At 43.5% G+C, this 16,816-nt stretch overlaps 1 long non-coding RNA gene across 3 annotated transcripts in view; it reads right to left on the reverse strand.

Moving 5' to 3' along the window:
• Window positions 1–16,816, reverse strand: part of LOC140641970 (uncharacterized) — a 41,926-nt gene that overhangs the window by 9,528 nt on the left and 15,582 nt on the right. For 2 of the 3 annotated variants that reach the window (XR_012038567.1, XR_012038566.1), the window contains exons 2-3: window positions 2,076–2,231; window positions 19–1,246 (exon numbers count right to left, since the gene is read on the reverse strand). This is a non-coding gene — a long non-coding RNA (uncharacterized lncRNA). The remainder of the gene's footprint in view (window positions 1–18; window positions 1,247–2,075; window positions 2,232–16,816) is intronic. The other variant, XR_012038568.1, reaches the window with a different exon arrangement.

Below are 16,816 nucleotides of genomic sequence, written 5' to 3' on the forward strand. Positions count from 1 at the left end.
ACGTCCTCCTGGGGTCACCTGCAGGCGACTCCCCGCTGACTGCCCCGAGGGACCAAGGGACTGAAAGCTCCGGGACAGTTGGGGTCAAAGGCAGTCTGGCGGCTCCCTGCGCACAGCTCCCCTCCTTTTGTGGGCTCCGTCCCGGCCGCAGCTCTGGGCCACGGGGGTCCGGGTGCTGCCCCGACGACGCGACGGCTCTTGGCCGAGCACAGGCTCCGAGGCCCGTGACACCCCCCGGGCTGCCCGCTCCCGCCCCGGCTCCATCCGGAGAGCTCTGCCCCAGGGGCGCCCATGACACCCCAGCTCCCGGGCCCCTGCCCCAGCGCTCAGGCCCTCACGCACACTCGCTGCATTCCCCCCTGCCACAGTCCCAGGCCACCAGTTCCCTGAATAGCTGGAGCCCTCGTGACCTCTTGACCCCTTACATGTGGCCCTTTCTCTGGCAGCACCCCTGGGGCTTCTTAGGCCACGTTTCCGTGGCAGATGACTGGCTTGAAAACTCGGCCTCTGCTGGACCTCACCTGTCCCGCCGGTGGGCCAGAGCCTGAGCAGGTGAGCAGGTGAGCAGGTGAGCAGGTGAGCAGGATGGCGAGATGTTCACACAGGCTGCCCCGCGGCTGGAAGGGGTCGCAGCCATCTCTGTCATTTAGAAACGAGGAAGTGGCAGGACGGGGCGGTGGGGGGGGCTCCCCGTGGGCACAGCTGCTAAGCGGCAGAGCCAGGAACCGAGACGCAGCATCACGAAGTGAAAAGGCCGCGGAACCACAGACCGGGAGCTCCGACACCTGCGGTGGCCCCGCCGGTCCTGCCACCCGGACGAGACTGAAGAGACTTCAGCTTTCAGAAGCTCATTTGCCATCAGGAGAGGATTACAGTTCCTGTGTCGCCCAGGTCGGAGTGTGGCTTTGCTGAAAAAGAGCTTTAAAAAGGATAAAGCCTCAAACATCACCGTTTCCAGCAGGGCCCTCCCCAGCTGCGCGTCGCCCGCGTGATCGCATCCAACTCTGCGCGCAGAGCACAGACCACTTGTCCCCGCCTCACCGGGCTAAGGTCCCATCGCCGTAAACAGGAAGCCCAGACCGAAACCTGGCAGCTGCTTCCAAAAGCTTGGTTTTTTACGTGACACCTTCTAAACAGGCCGTTTCGGCAAATGCCTGCTGGAGCGGCCGGGGTGCGTGTAGGTCTGTCATCGTCATTTTCATTCAAGCGCAGTGTCTGTAGCTCCTTGACCGTCCTGAGAGTGTCACTGAAATTTAAGTGCTAACTAAAAATCGGTTCTTTTTTTTTAAAATTTTTTTATTTATTTATGATAGAGAGAGAGAGAGAGAGAGAGAGAGGCAGAGACATAGGCAGAGGGAGAAGCAGGCTCCATGCACCGGGAGCCCGACGTGGGATTCGATCCCGGGTCTCCAGGATCGCGCCCTGGGCCAAAGGCAGGCGCTAAACCGCTGCACCACCCAGGGATCCCTGAAAATCGGTACTTTGAGACCCGTCTCCCAAATAATCTGGACGGGTCCTGAACGCCGAAGGACAGAAACCATGCCCGACGAGCACGCAGTCACTAGCGTGGGGGGCCCTGCTATCAGTCTGAGCCGCATTTACACTCTGCCTGCGTCACTCACGATCCCATGATGTTGGACGTGCTAATTATTATTACACCCCCTGGCCCTTGATGACGTCACCTGGAAAACGGGGGTAATGAGGGTTCCTACTGCATGTGATTGGTGGGAGTGTGCAAGGAGGGAATCTGATTATGAGGCATCCACGGTGCCTGGCATGTAGTAAGTGCTCATTTAGTGTCAGCTCTTTTTATTTCATCCTGAAGTTCATCAGACCTAGTTTTTGTGAGAATGTAGAGGAAGCCACACACGTGCCGGAGGCACCAGCTACCCTGAGACACAGTAAGGTCTGGGAGACAATTAGGAACCATCTGTATTATAACTACAGAGAAGGGCTACCATGTGACCTATTTCCTTTAGGTTATAGGACTCTGCTAAATACACGTGGGACAACTCACCCTGTTCGCTTCACCCCTACACAGAGTGGAAGCTGGAAGAGCCCACAGAGCTTCTCACCTGGTCCACATCAATCAGTTAGAATGAGAGCATGTGGCAGCTTCTGGGTCATTTCATCACAACTTCTGAAAACAACACGAAACTCTGGAGCACCTGGACTTCCTATTTTCTCTTTCCATTCTCTTCTTGATCCAGGAATCTTCTTGAATGATCCACCTGTTGAAAAACAGAGAGAGAGAGAGAGAGAGAGAGAGAACATCCCTCAGAATAAATGCTTCCATCAGATTATCTAAATTATCAATTGGTAGAAGGGGCTGAGTATATTTTTATCAGAGACCTGCTCTATTTCCCACAACTATTCTGATCTCTATGCCCTTAATGCAGGGATGTCCATGAGTAGAATAAGCATATTTTTGGTAGCAGTATTATTATTTGTTCTTTGCTAAAGTATTACCTCAAGAAACTCAGATATAAGACAAAAAAACCCATCAAGTACACACATTTTTAAGGTGTTTGTTCATCTCTTAAATCATATTTAGGGAGTGCCTTCTCTCTCCCCGTCAGGGAGCCAAAGATCAGCGAAACCCAGTGCCTGTCCCCAAGGGATATCACAAATATCTAAAGATATGAAACGGGGGGTTATTCTATGATGCTACAATGTCAGACTGAGCACAAAGGAACTGTCAGCGGTGAGTGCAGTGTTCCTCCACAGATTCGTACGTGAGGTCCTAACCTCTAGTACCTCTAAAGACTTGGAAGATAAGGCTTTCAAAGAGGTCGTTATGGTTACATTGGGTCGCTGAGTGGGCCCGATCCAATGTGCCTGGTGTTCTTCTGAGAAGAGAGTAGAACACAGGTGATAGAGAGGAAGACTGTGAAGACACAGGGGGAAGGCGGGCATCTGTGAGCCAAGGAGTGAGGCCTTCGCGGAAACCAGCCCTACTGACAGCTTGATCTTGGACTTCAAGTCTCCAAAACGTATGGGGAAACAGTTTCTGTCGTCTAACCTACTAGTCCGTCCTACTGGGTTACGGCAGCCGCAGCAACTAACACGGGGGAGAGGTCAGTTCTCCACGGCCAGCCTGGGAGTGGGGGAATTAGGTGGCGATAAAGAAAAAGAGAATTACATCCCTTGGGCATCTACTACACATCAGGCATCTACAGATTAACATATTCAAATCTCACAATAGTATATTGTGGGGGTGTCCCTGGGGGGCTCAGTGGTCGAGCGTCTGCCTTTGGCCCAGGGTGTGACCCCGGGGTCCCAGGATCCAGTCCCGCATCGGGCTCCCCACAGGGATCCTGCTTCTCCCTCTGCCTGGGTCTCTGCCTCTCTCTCTGTCTCTCATGAATAAATACATAAAATATTTTTAAAAACTGTATATTATGGTTTTATTAAGCCCATTTAGTAGTTATAGAAACTGAAGTTTGTGGGTGTAAACTGTCTCATTAGCTTAAAAGTTTCCTCTGTCAGAATCGATAAAGTCATTGCTTACTCCAACAAATGGCTTAGGAAACAAGATGATGTTAGCAGCCACTGAAAGGAAGAGAGTTTGGAATTGTTCGCATCCAAACGTTTGTTTTGCACGTGGATTTATCCAGGAAGGGCACCCTGATCGTCCTGACTCAAAGCCCGTATCTTTTCCAATATATCAGGCTGCCGTCCTTGCTGGCCTCTATTTTAAACAGCAACGAATAATGCCTGGAATCACTGCGTCTATTCTTGAGCTCACGACTTAAATTCTTCCCTTTGTAAACAAGACATGTTCTTGCGGACCGTAGCAAGGCCTAGCGGTCTGACACGCGGCCGTGCTCTGATTGGCCAAGAAGTGTGGCTGGGGTCACGAGTCGGGGACTGAATGAAGCCTCTGAGCAAACCCTTGGCATCATCCTGAGGACAGAGTATCAGTCGAAGACTCCTAAAACCTTAAACAAAATCCTAAACCTACCGCCAGCTGCTTGTGAACACGGCAGGTCATTTGGCCTCTCCAACTGGTTCCATTGCGGGCTCAAAGAGGTGTTGGAATCATTTAGAGGATTATTTGCGTAAGTAAAGAAAACGCTGGGAGCAAGGGCCTTGGTGCAAGGAAGACATTATGAAGTTTACCAAGTAATCCTAGTGTGTGATCTTAGCAATTTACGGGCTGTTAGGAGTAACGTTATGCTCAGATGTTCTCGCACAAGCAAACTCTTAAAAACCGCGTGTGCAGCTAAGGGAAAGGAAACACTGGCTGTGTGCCGAGCAGGCGCCGCTCGATCGCCACTCTAGCCTCATAGCTCTCCTGGAAGGCCTGGGTCCTCAGTTCTGACCTAAAAAATATAGCGTCAGAAACATGTAAAACACTGATGCTTAACTCTGCCTCAGTGATGATGATGGTGGTGACGCTCGTAACTGTTAGCACTTTTCTCGCACCCACTTAGTGCCAGGTCCGGCCTTCAGTGCTTGACGTGTGTGACTGTGTCCACATACCTCAGACATCTCTCAAGCTTCATGCCATCTTTGAGAAGGCAAATTAGTATTCTACTCCCTTAACATCGTGGCAAGCCATAGGATCAAGTGACTACGGAAAGGCTGTTTATTTAAAAAACTACCCAGTTAACTATGAAAATCTAGAAGAGTCCAGTGAAGTCAAAGAAGAAAAGATCCTAGGTCTAAGGTTGACTTCTTTCTTTCTTTCTTTCTTCTTTCTTTCTTTCTTTCTTTCTTTCTTTCTTTCTTTCTTTCTTTCTTTCTTTCTTTTTCTTTCTTTCTTCTTTCTTGATTTTATTTACTCATGAGAGACAGCAAGAAAGAGGCAGAGACACAGGCAAAGGGAGAAGCAGGCTCCCTGGTCGGCTTTCTTTCTTAAATAACATGCCAACTTCTTGATTCATCTCCTTCTGCCACAGGTTTGGCAGGAACTAGGAATTTTGGGAGAGGGAAAATGGGGGGAGAATGTGGCAATAATTTTTATTTTTTTAGAAAAAAACCCATCAACTTATTCAATAATTCTGTAGGTCATATTATGCTCACATATTTGAAAAAGCTTAAGGAAATGAAAAAAGGATTTCTATGAGAATATGAATTATAAAAATTGATCTAGGATGAAGTTTAAAAGTTAAAAAAAAAAAAAGCCAGTCACAAAGAAGAGATTTTAAAAGCAGACAAAATCCACTTCCAAAAGGCATCAGGAACAGATGCAATACAGTTTTCATAGGTGAGTCTCAAAAAATAGTGAATTAATAGAAATTCCTACCTGATTGGGCAGCCCCAGTGGCCCAGCGTTTTAGCGCCACCTTCGGCCCAGGGTGTGATCCTGGAGATCCAGGATCGAGTCCCACATCAGGCTCCCTGCATGGGGCCTGCTTCTCCCTCTGCCTGTGTCTCTGCCTCCATCTCTCTCTGTGTCTATCATAAATAAATAAGTAAAAAATCTTTAAAAAGTAAAATAAATAAAACATTAAAAAGCTCTCTTTAAAAAAGAAAAAAGAAATTCCTACCTGATTTAAACAATTTCAGAAATAAAATGGAAACTTGCCCAACATATTCTATAAGGCTTACATTAATTCAGTATCAAAACTAGGTTAATATCTTTTTAAAATATAGATGCAAAAATCCTAATAGACTGTAGCAGTGTATTGAAATTTAAAAAAATCATGTTCAAGTAACGCTTATCTCTGGAGTAGGTTGGGTTCAATATAAAAGGAAAAACTTAAGACTGTTGTACCACCGTCTAACTGAAGCAATCTTATCCAGATTGAAGACAAATATCTCTGTAACTTAGCTGCTTTTGGCAGTGAAACTGCCCAAAGCCCGAAGCTCTGTTGGTTTTGTTTTGTTCTATTTAATTCTGTGGACTCTTGGGGGTGAAGCTCACGTTTACTCTCCACATGCTGGTGAACCGCACCCGACCAGAAGGCAGCGTGACCTCTTTTCACCTCTGTCTTCTGCATTGCTTCCTGCATCATTTTCTTTCCACTATCATCTAAATCTTCTCTTGTCCCAAAAAAAGAGATGTTAATCTCTGTTACATTATTATTATAAGAATATCTGTCAAAACAGAATACAATTGACTGCCTTCAAATAACGCGGTAATAGTAGTGACACCTACAGATAAAACATAACCACGTGAAGTTTGCTCTGGACTCTTGAAACAGGGTCCACGTCCAGTGCCGCATTTCCTCCTTACGCTCTGCGGGTGCAGACATGAGGTAGGTATTTTTATTCCTGTTGACAAACCAGGAAATTGAGTCCTAGAGGGATAAAACTAACTTGCTCAACTTCTCAGCTTTAAGTTCATAGCGAGAGTGGAGAACTGAGCTTAGGATCCAGGTCTCTAAAGAGCCACGCTTCTTCCACGACTGTAGCATATGGTATGGCAGCAAAGGGACCCACTCCCCAATGCTCCTTTTAGCAAAAGGGGAGACATCACAACCATCCTGTCATTTTCAGTTTAGCCCCATATTTGTCTTTTGAGGCAAAGAAAAACATGAATTTTCCCTATTTAAATGTAAATCAGGAAATTCAGTGTTCCCATTAGCTGATCTGCCAACGGTGATTTCTGAGCCTGTTCAATCAGTTCTATAATTGCTTTTGACACTTAAATTGTATGATCAATTAATAACAATGTCACAAATAAAAAGAAATTAATATTTTCATATCATATTTTTAACGGCTGAACAGAGTTGCCTGAATAGTCCCCATGATTTCGATCTTTAGGATTCACAGACTATAGAACAACTGCGAGCCTGGACTTAGCCAATACACTTCAGGCAAGTCTCCTTGAATCCATTGCCCACAGCTGTTAAATATTATTAATCACAGTAATTTTTTTCACTGAACCACAAACGTTTTTCCAACGCAAGACTCCAGGCAAGTACTACCAATGAGTCAGGTTTGACTCTTGAAATGAAACCTGTTTGCCAGGAGGTAGATCCATCTGAAAATAGTAATTTTCTTGCCTTGCCTTTATAGTAATCTTGAAGTCCTCAAAGTTTTCATGGCTAATGAAGTAATTTTCTGGTTGGTTCTGCTAAGATAAAGAAGTGTGACTTCAGCAAATACAAACCTAAACATAAGAAATCATACAGTTTAAACTACGTTTCAAGCAGGAAACCTTTCGGTAAAGGGGGCAGATGAATATTATAACATAGATATCCTTCCCCCCGCGACAGTCATCAGCATCCCGGAAGCTTCTTTATCGTCCAATCAGAGATCAATCTCATCTTCCTGCTCCAGCAGTGATGCCCTCATTAAAGCTGAGGTGTTACTACTAAAGGATGAGCTCCGTGAACACAAGGCCTGATCTTGTCTATGTGTATAAACTTCCCCCTCCCAGTGCCTTTTACGTGTTTGATAAATGTTCATTGAATTGGAAATTCCTTGCTTCTTCAGCATCTTGTGTTTAGCTATTCTCTTCCACTCAGTGTCCAAAATGTGAGCATGAATTTAAACTCTCAGGACAAAGCTCTCATTTTCTCGTTACTGACTTTAGAAGATAAGAATAAGAACAAAGGGCAGCTTTAGACCATCCATCTCTTTGAGGCTATCATTCACAAACAATACGTTTTGACTGCTTCTAGGACTGTCCTGTCCTTCTGGCCGTTCAAGGAGTGAGGCTGGGTTGTACAATCCTACTTGTGCCCCGCCTGCTGACTGCTAACCCCGACGGGAGGAGCTGCCCTTCGCAGAGATGGGAGGCCCCGCGGCAGGGGGTGCAGGGCAGGTGGCGGGGCCTGGCCGCAGGGGGCTGAGCGGCTGCCTCAGGGGGCCGAGCGGCTGCCTCGCTGCTCAGGCTGCTTCGTCCTGAGCCGTCGCAGGAAATGCCTCCAGCGCGCTGGCGAAGAGAGCAGGGGCCTGCAGGCGTGCGCAGCATCCGAGGGCGTCCCGGGCAGCTCCCAGGTTGGGCCTAGTTGCTTCACAGGGTATTCTGTTGCTGCGCGTTAGCGTGTTTAATGTCTCAAATTTGTACATGTGCTTGCTCTTCTCTCCCAATTATAAATACCTCCTCCCTGCCTCCTCCTCAACCCCTGAGGTCGAGAGCACGGTTTAAATAGCTTATTGGGAAAATCACATAAGAGCACACAAAGTAAGACTCCAGGTCGCATGAGAAATGCAGGAAGGAATGATCTCTAAGCTAATTATTAGTACAAGTAATGTTAATATTTACAAATTAAGTTATATCACGTTTTTTCCTAAACATTATAATTTCCCAAACACAGCATTGATTTTTTTAGGGCTGATGGGAAGGAGCACTGGCTGGAAGTCAGAGGTGCCATTCTCCTTCTCAGCCCGGACAAAGCGGTTGTGAGAACCTAGACTCGTCTTCCCGTTTCTCCGGGCCTGAGCCTCCTCACCTGGCCTCGTGTTGAGGTGACGGGATCAGACTGGGTGATCCCTAAGAGAGATACAGAACCAGAGATCTCGCAAAGACGTTACCTAGTCCTGCCTTCCCTGTGCAGAATGACGACGAGGAAACGAGGTGCAGAGAGGTCAGTGACCCAATGGAGGTGAGCCGGATGAGAGCCAGGGCTTCGGCCTTCTGTCCCCTGGTCCGTCTCTGTCCCCCAGGCCTCACTGCCATGTCTTTATTCTTTTTCTCTTTCAGAGACAGAGACAGAGAGAGAGAGACGGTGCGTGCGCACACTCCGTGGGAGCCCAGGGGCAGAGCTCTACCTCACAGCCCGGACTGAGATCGTGACCTGAGCCGAAACCGCGAGTCACATGCTCACCCGACTGAGCTACTCAGGCACCTCCGTCTTTATTTTTTTTAAGATTTTATTTGTTTATTCATGAGAGACACAGAGAGACGGAGAGACAGAGAGAGAGGCAGAGGGAGAAGCAGGCTCCATGCAGGGAGCCCGATGCGGGACTCGATCCCGGGTCTCCAGGATCAGGCCCTGGTCCAAAAGCAGTGCTAAACCGCTGAGTGACCCGGGCTGCCCCCATCTTTATTTTTTGATGAGCTTTTAGTCTATGAAATTATTGAGAATGACTTTCAAAAATACACATTGGAAATCTCAGTAATTTATGAGAAATGACCATAGCTTTTAACCTTAAAGTTTGTAGTTTCTGTGGTTTTCACGTCCTCTTTGTATTTACTTGTCTGTAAACCATATCTGTGAAAATGATACATTTAAAAATTTAGGCATCACCAAATAGTATATATCTAATTCATCCAGTGACTCGAGGTAACATTCAAATGAGCATTTAGTACAGGCCAAGCACTGTTTTAAGAGCTTTACACGTATTAACTTATTCAATCCCCACAAAAATACCATGGGATAGGTTATATTATTATTATCCTCATTTTATCATCAGAGAAATGAGGCTCAGAGATGTGAAGTAAATTGCTCAGGGACACCCAGCTAGTAGGTTGTGAGACTGGGGTTCAAACTTGGTCATTCTGGCTCCAAAATCGTTGACCACAACTTCATGCTTAGAGGACCCTGAGGTTCAGATTTACACACCACCTAATTAATACACTATTTCTAAAAGGTGTTTTAAAATTATAAACAAAAATATGCATTTTAAGAAGAGGTGTTGTACATACACTGAAATTTACTTCCATATTACTGGCTCATTCTCTTGTGTATCAGTATATATTCAGCTAGAAAATATTTTCCATTTAAAGGCATTGATGGGCACTCGGTGTCATACTATATGTTGGCAAACTCCATTTTTAAATAATTTTTTATTTAAAATAAATAAATTTATTTATAAAAATAAAATAAAATACAATAAAGGCGTTGATTATTCACTTGACGAACCATGCTTGAAGTTTAATCACATTAATATATACATGATACTATATGACATGCCAGAAAATCAAGCCTACGTTTCCAGGACCATTTGATCAGGTGAAACTTATCAATGTCTTGAAAATGTTACAACTCAGGGCCAGTGGAAAATTAGTTTTAAGGGGACAGTGTGGTAGAAGGAAAGAATAAAGATAAGTCTGGCCAACAGAGAGATCTGGGTTCCCATTTCAGGGAATGGTTTCCCACCATTTAAAGCTGTGTGGTTTTGAATAAGCCTAAACATTTATCTGAGCCTTAATCTCCTTATCTTGAAAGTGGGAATAATAAAGGACTTAGCAGAGTGCTTGGTACACAGTAGGGGACCCATACATCGCAGTTGTCTCACTGCTTTGAAGTATTACATTTTCAAGACGCGCAACACAGGTCTCAAATCAGATCTCAAAATACCTTCCAAGTTCTGGGAATAAACGTCAGAGAAAGTTCTAAATCCTCTACAGAATACCAAACGCATGCTAGTAGACATCTTCCTTTTGTACATGTTTTTCTTTCTTCTGTTATGCTGTCAGCATTTGGGGGACAGGGTCTGTCTCCCACAGTACCCACGACCTGGACTTTGGTGTGGAAGATGCTCACCGAATGGAACAGAGCAGATAAGCTTGGTGCTTACAGGTGGCGGCGTTACGTCAGGCCCCCTGCCTCACTGCAGAAGCGCCCAAGCAGGCGCCATCTTCCCGTAGGTTGGAAGGACATTCAATAGGGCCTGATAAGCAGCCAGAACCAACCTTTGTGTACATCAGTATCTTTTGGTCACATGTAAATGGCTCCATCAGACTGTTCACTAACCCCACATACCTCTATGCTTTTGAGAGAAACAACTTTACCCAAAAATAATTTAAAATACTTAAGATTCCATGAGAATCCTCTTGCTTTTCACCACATTTCCCTTCACTTTCAGGTAGGAAGAAACCAAGAAATAAAACTCCCTCTCTTTTGTCAATGTGTCGTGTGTTCAGCAATTACACAGATGAATTATTCAATAAAATAAACCTTTACCTGCCAACAATAAAATGAAATAAGATAAAATATTTAGGATTAAATGGAATCTTGAAGTCAGGAAAAGCGATAATTCTGGCATAATGTATTTTCCCTACTATGGCAACTTCTGGACCTTCTGGATCCTTTCAATAAAAAGAAAAAGAAAAGTAAAAAGAAAAGCAAGTTTTGTCTTTTAAAACAACTATAAATACAGAAGTTACACACAAACATGACACGTGGCTGGTAGTTCTTACAGAAATATTCACTAAGTGCTAAGAAACTTTGTGGAAACCAAGCACATGCCATGTCGGCCTAGCATTGAGGTAATGACTGTCGGGTGGTCAGGCTTGTTAACAAAGACTAATTTCTTTTTTTTTTCTTTTCTTTTTTTTTTTAAGATTTATTTATTTATTTATGATAGACATGGGGGTGGGGTGCAGAGACACAGGAGGAGGGAGAAGCAAGCTCCATGCCAGGAGCCCGATGTGGGACTCGATCCCAGGACTCCAGGACCATGCCCTGGGCCAAAGGCAGGCGCTAAACCGCTGAGCCACCCAGGGATCCCCTAAAGACTAATTTCTAAGGCACAATGACATAGTTCAAACAGGGATAAGTGTACAGTAAATGCTTAAGATACATTAGGTAAACTCCCAGGACAGCTCTTTTCCACCACCCATCTTCCTCAGCAGGACTTCTGGATCATCTTCAAGCACCATTTTCATAATGTCACGTCACACCCAAAAGGCTTCTTTGGCTCCTGTTGTCCTCAAGATCAAACCGGAACACATCCGGGCGTGCCACAGCAACAGCCTCCACCTGTTCAATGTCTTACCTCCATGGGGAACTCTAACAAGGCAAGGGTGGGATTTGTGGAGCAATTCTGCAACAGGTCCACTTGAATCCGTCTGTCCTCCCACAATCCCCCAAACGTAAAATAATGCTTCAAAGCTGTCACTGTTCTTTCTCTAAAAGCTGTCCCTCAAGTGTTTCTGGGCCACATCTGCTGCGGCCAAGCCTGTCATGGTCATCCCCTAGTCTTGCTTCTTCCTGGCTCCATGTCACCTGAGATATCCTCCAACTTCTATCAAGCCCTTTCATGGTTTCCATTAGAACCAGGCTCAGGACCAGCCTCCTCCCTTTCCTAAGTCTCTCCAGAATAATCTGGTCATCATCTCTGGCTTTGCCTCCTGTTCAAGCTGGCCTGCTCTTGGTCCTACATCATCCCTTACTTCGTTCACTGCATTACCTGTGCGTGTCAGGCCTGCGGAACTCAAATGCTCATGGAGGGACACACCCGCTAGCCCCCGCGAACAAATCAAGGAGCTAAGTGCTGAGGTTCTGGAGACAGACAGACCTGGGTTTGAATCCTGATTCAACTCATTAGTATCAGTACAATCTCAGTGGTTATTTAACTTCTCTAACCCTCAGGCTTTTCATCCATAAAAAGGAGATGATAATTATATGGATCGTATAGGGCTGTGGTACCGACATAATGCGTGCCATGCACTCCTCACAGGCGCCACAATTTATACCTCTGTCATCCTCACTACATCTGCCCATGCTCTTTACAGACGGCGAGAGGATACTAACCACATCCGCTTTGGAGATGGAATTACCAAAAGGTGTTCTTTCATGGAGCTGGATAAAATATATTTCAACTAACATTTAATTTACATACAAAAATTATCAATTGGGATTTTTAAAAGTATAAAATTATCTGGTTGTACCCTAAATAAATGCCTGCTGCTATTTAATATTGAATAAATTAATGCCACATTTGACTTGTGTTACAGTAATGAAAAATGTTCATATATGAAAATGCCAAGAGGCACCTGGGTGGCCCAGTTGGTTAAGCATCTGCCTTCGGCTCAGGTTATGATCCCAGGGTCCTGGGATTGAGTCCTGCTTCTCCCTTTCCCTCTGTGCACTCTCTGTCTTTCTCTCATAAGTATATAAAATCTGTTTTTAAAAAATGCCAAGGCTAAATTTTTATCTAAATTAAAGACATACTCACTATAAAAGTTATGGTAACTTCTCTTTGTGTTGGTTTTAGGTCTTCATCCAATGAATAAATTCTAACATTTACTATAATGGAAAAAAACTGTCATTATTAGAAACTCTGATCAACTGTAAATGGTCTGACAATACTATTAATAACCCCATAACATTAGGCTCATAAAATTTAAAATAAAAATTTTAAAAGCCCAAACATAAAATCCAAGTTTAAAGGAAAAGATGAATTAGGGGCATCTGCCTGGCTCAGTTGACAGAGTATGTGGCTTTTGATCTTGTGGTCATGAGTTCAAGCCCCATGATAGATCTAGAGCCTACTTTAAAAAAAGAAAGAAAAAAAAAAAAAGAAGATGAATTAGAATATTGGATGTGAACTTACATCAAAGTAAAAAAAAAAAAAATGTTCTTTTCACCAAAAATTTCCTGAATGGGTTCTTTTAATTTCTCTTTATGCACTTAAAATATTACTCAATTCATTAAGTATTTTCACTCACCTTTTTTTATTTTTAAACCACTGATAGATAAAAAAGACTGCAGCTCCCTGGTATCCGAAATTCTTATAGAGTAGAGGAAGAGGAATGTAAGCAATGAGTTGTGTTAACAGCCCCGCGGAAGCATTCTCTATCAGATAAGCTGCAGGCCAGAATCTGCGTGTGTCACCGTATCAAGTACTCGGGTGCAGAGAAGGGCGAGAGGCTCTCAGGCAGGACATCTCTCCTTAGACATGCAGTGATTTTCTGATCGAGTGTCCAAGAAACGGTTCGGAGTGTTTAAGGAGTGGCTGACATGCACTGGCAGGGAGCTTGTCCCGTTGCTAAAATTATGGAGGTGACCTCCATCGTCTGCCACCGAGTTAGCATCATCACCATTGCCAGCATCTTTGGCGGCGGGCCACAAAGCGCTGCTGTCTTCAGGGCACCCGCCGGCCTGACCTGCCCTCCCTCCCTGGAGATCAGTTGCAGGAGGAAATTTACTGGAAGAAGACTGAAACCGTTTCCAACAGAAACATGGGAGACAAACATTGTTAGGTGGATTTTGCAATCTGGTTCACAATTTTTTTATGTTAATATGAAACTGAAATATTTTTTTGTAAAAGATGATATTGAGAATAAACATGAGATTTTTTTTCAAGTTAAAATGCAGCCTCTTGTATTAACTAAGTTTTATAATATGCTATTTCAAGTTTTTTTTAAAGCTATTTTGAGGGCAGCCTGGGTGGCTCAGCGGTTTAGCGTCACCTTCAGCCCAGGGCCTGCTCCTGGGATCTGGGATCGTGTCCCACGTCGGGCTCCCTGCGTGGAGCCTGCTTCTCCCTCTGCCTGTGTCTCTGCCTCTCTCTCTATGTGTGTGTGTTTCTCATGAATAAATAAATAAAATCTTTTTAAAAAATTAAAAATATAAGCCATTTTGAAAGGAGACTTGGCATCATTCTAAGAAAGGGTCTTCCTACCTCCAAATTATGCTCATATTTTGCTGGTTCTTTGTTTTCATAATGTACAATTTACCTTTAGTTTGTCAATTCTTTTATTTCTGTGTATGGTATAAAGTTGGGAATTGACTTCACTTTTTCCCCCAAAGATAAGCCGCTGGTCTCAATACCAGTAATTGAGTCATTCCACTTTTTTCCCAGAAATTAAAATCCCTCTTTATTATATCTGACTCATCCGGATTGTAAACAGATTTTTTTCTGTCTGAATGAAGAGAAATCCATTGTCATAGCATAGTGGAATTTTTGTTGCTCTTGAAAAATGATTGGATACAACTTCTTTTTTTTTAAGATTTTATTTATTTATTCATGAGAGATACAGAGAGAGAGGCAGAGACAAAGGCAGAGGGAGAAGCAGGCTCCATGCCAGGAGCACGACACAGGACTCGATCCCGGGACCCTGGGGTCACGACCTGAGGAGATGCTCAACCGCTGAGCCCCCCAGGCATCCCAGATACAACTTCTAAATATATATACGAAATTGCATTTGGTTCTCCAGATAAATCTTTTGGTTATACCTGTTAAAAAGTTAATGGAGGAATGTTATATAATAAAATAGTAAAGGAATTTGTCTTTTAGCTATGACAATGATTTGAATAATTGCTTAAATGCAACAAATATAAAAATCTTGTAAAATAAAACAATAAATATATTTTTTTCCAGGAACACCTCTAATTCGGTATCGAATTTAATTTGAAACAATTACTTCAAAAAATAGATCCAGACTTAATTAATGTCTATTAAAAATGACAGTTGGGGAGCCTGGGTGGCTCCATTGACTAAGTATCTGCCTTCAGCCCAGATCATGATGTCAGGGTTCCGGGGTCAGGCCCCCCTCCACAGAGAGTCTGCTCCTCTCTCTCCCTCTGCACCGCCCGCCTCCCCACCGACGTGCACTCTTTTTCTCAAATAAAATCATTTAAAAAATGACAATCACTGAAAAAAATTCAATTTTTAATAGACAAAGTAGCCAAGTCATTAAGAAAGATCAAAAGCTCAAAAGCTTCCCAGCAATGAGAAGTGGGATAATGGGGGGATTAACTGTCCTACCACATGGTAATATAAATGAACAAAATATCTCTTACATGTATAGTTCCACATGTACTTAAATATTAGCAAAAGAAAGGTTTCAAAGTATAAGTGCACGTCTATTGGTCATTATATAATTAGTACGTAGCCTTCTTCAAATATATTGTGTATGGTCAGTATGTTTTATTGTAATGAGGTTGTGAACACGTCTCTAATTTTCCTTGAATGTTGTTCAAAAATTTGTTTGAAAGAAAATTTGTTCGATCCAAGTCCAAAGAGAAAGTACAAAAGGCCTATGATAGGTACACACTTTAGGAAAAAAATAATTTTTGTAGAAAACAAAGAAGTTAGAATGTCATACATAATTTGGGAAAACATGTTCAAAGTGTTCTTTGAATTTTTTTTAGATGGAGTCAAACCTATGTTTACGTCTTTCTCTTCCTCTATTTTTTCCTCCGAATATATACAATTTAAGTATATAAATTATCTCTTTCTAGCATAGTAGTTTCCCTTCATCCATGGGGGATATATTCTAAGCCCCCACTCCCATGGGGGCCTGAAACTGTGGATAGTGCCAATCCCTATATATAAATGTTGTTTTTTCTATGTCTAATACCCATGATAAAGTTTAACATAAATTAGGTACAGTAAGAAATGAGCAATTATTAATAATAGAACAATTATAATAATTTGCTGTAATAAAAACTATGTGTTTGTGGTCTATTTTTCTCTCTCAAAATATCTTACTTTACTGTACTCACTGCTCTTGTGAACTGAGATGATAAATGCCCACGAGATGAGATCAAGTGAGGTGAGTGACGCAGGCACTGTGACATAGTGTGAGGCTACGACTGACCTGATGACACACCAGGAGGAGGACCATCTGCTTCGGACCACAGTCGGCTGAATTAACTAAAACCATGGAGAGTGAAACAGCTGATAAGAGGGGACTACTGCATTCATCTTGCAATTTTTAAACGGGTGTGTGTGTTGGTTGACTTTGTTTTCAACTCCTGTCATCAAATCTTTTCACCTTAATCACCTTTATCTGCTTCGTTCAAACTTTTACATTTCTTTACATTCTTGCCAAATCAGAAGCAGATTCTCTATTTAACATTTCCCACTTTCTTACCTGCGTAAACATATGGCACTTACCCCTTTTCCACTAGTAAATGCACTTAACAGTCTGATGTAACACATTTTCATAACCACATATGTAAAAAGGGTCAATGTGTGTTTTACAAAGGAACATTTGGCATATAATAGAAACTATGATAAGGTTACATATAGTTGGGCAGCCCGGGTGGCTCAGCAGTTTAGCGCCGCCTACAGCCCAGGGCATGACCCCGGAGACCCGGGATCGAGTCCCACGTGGGGTTCCCTGCATGGAGCCTGCTTCTCCCTCTGCCTGTATCTCTGCCTCTCTCTATGTGTCTCTCATGAATAAATAAATAAATATTTTTTTAAAAAAAAAGAATACATACTGTTATGTTTACAG

This window comes from Canis lupus, chromosome 10 (genome assembly GCF_048164855.1).
Source record: "Canis lupus baileyi chromosome 10, mCanLup2.hap1, whole genome shotgun sequence".
Lineage (NCBI taxonomy): Eukaryota > Metazoa > Chordata > Mammalia > Carnivora > Canidae > Canis > Canis lupus.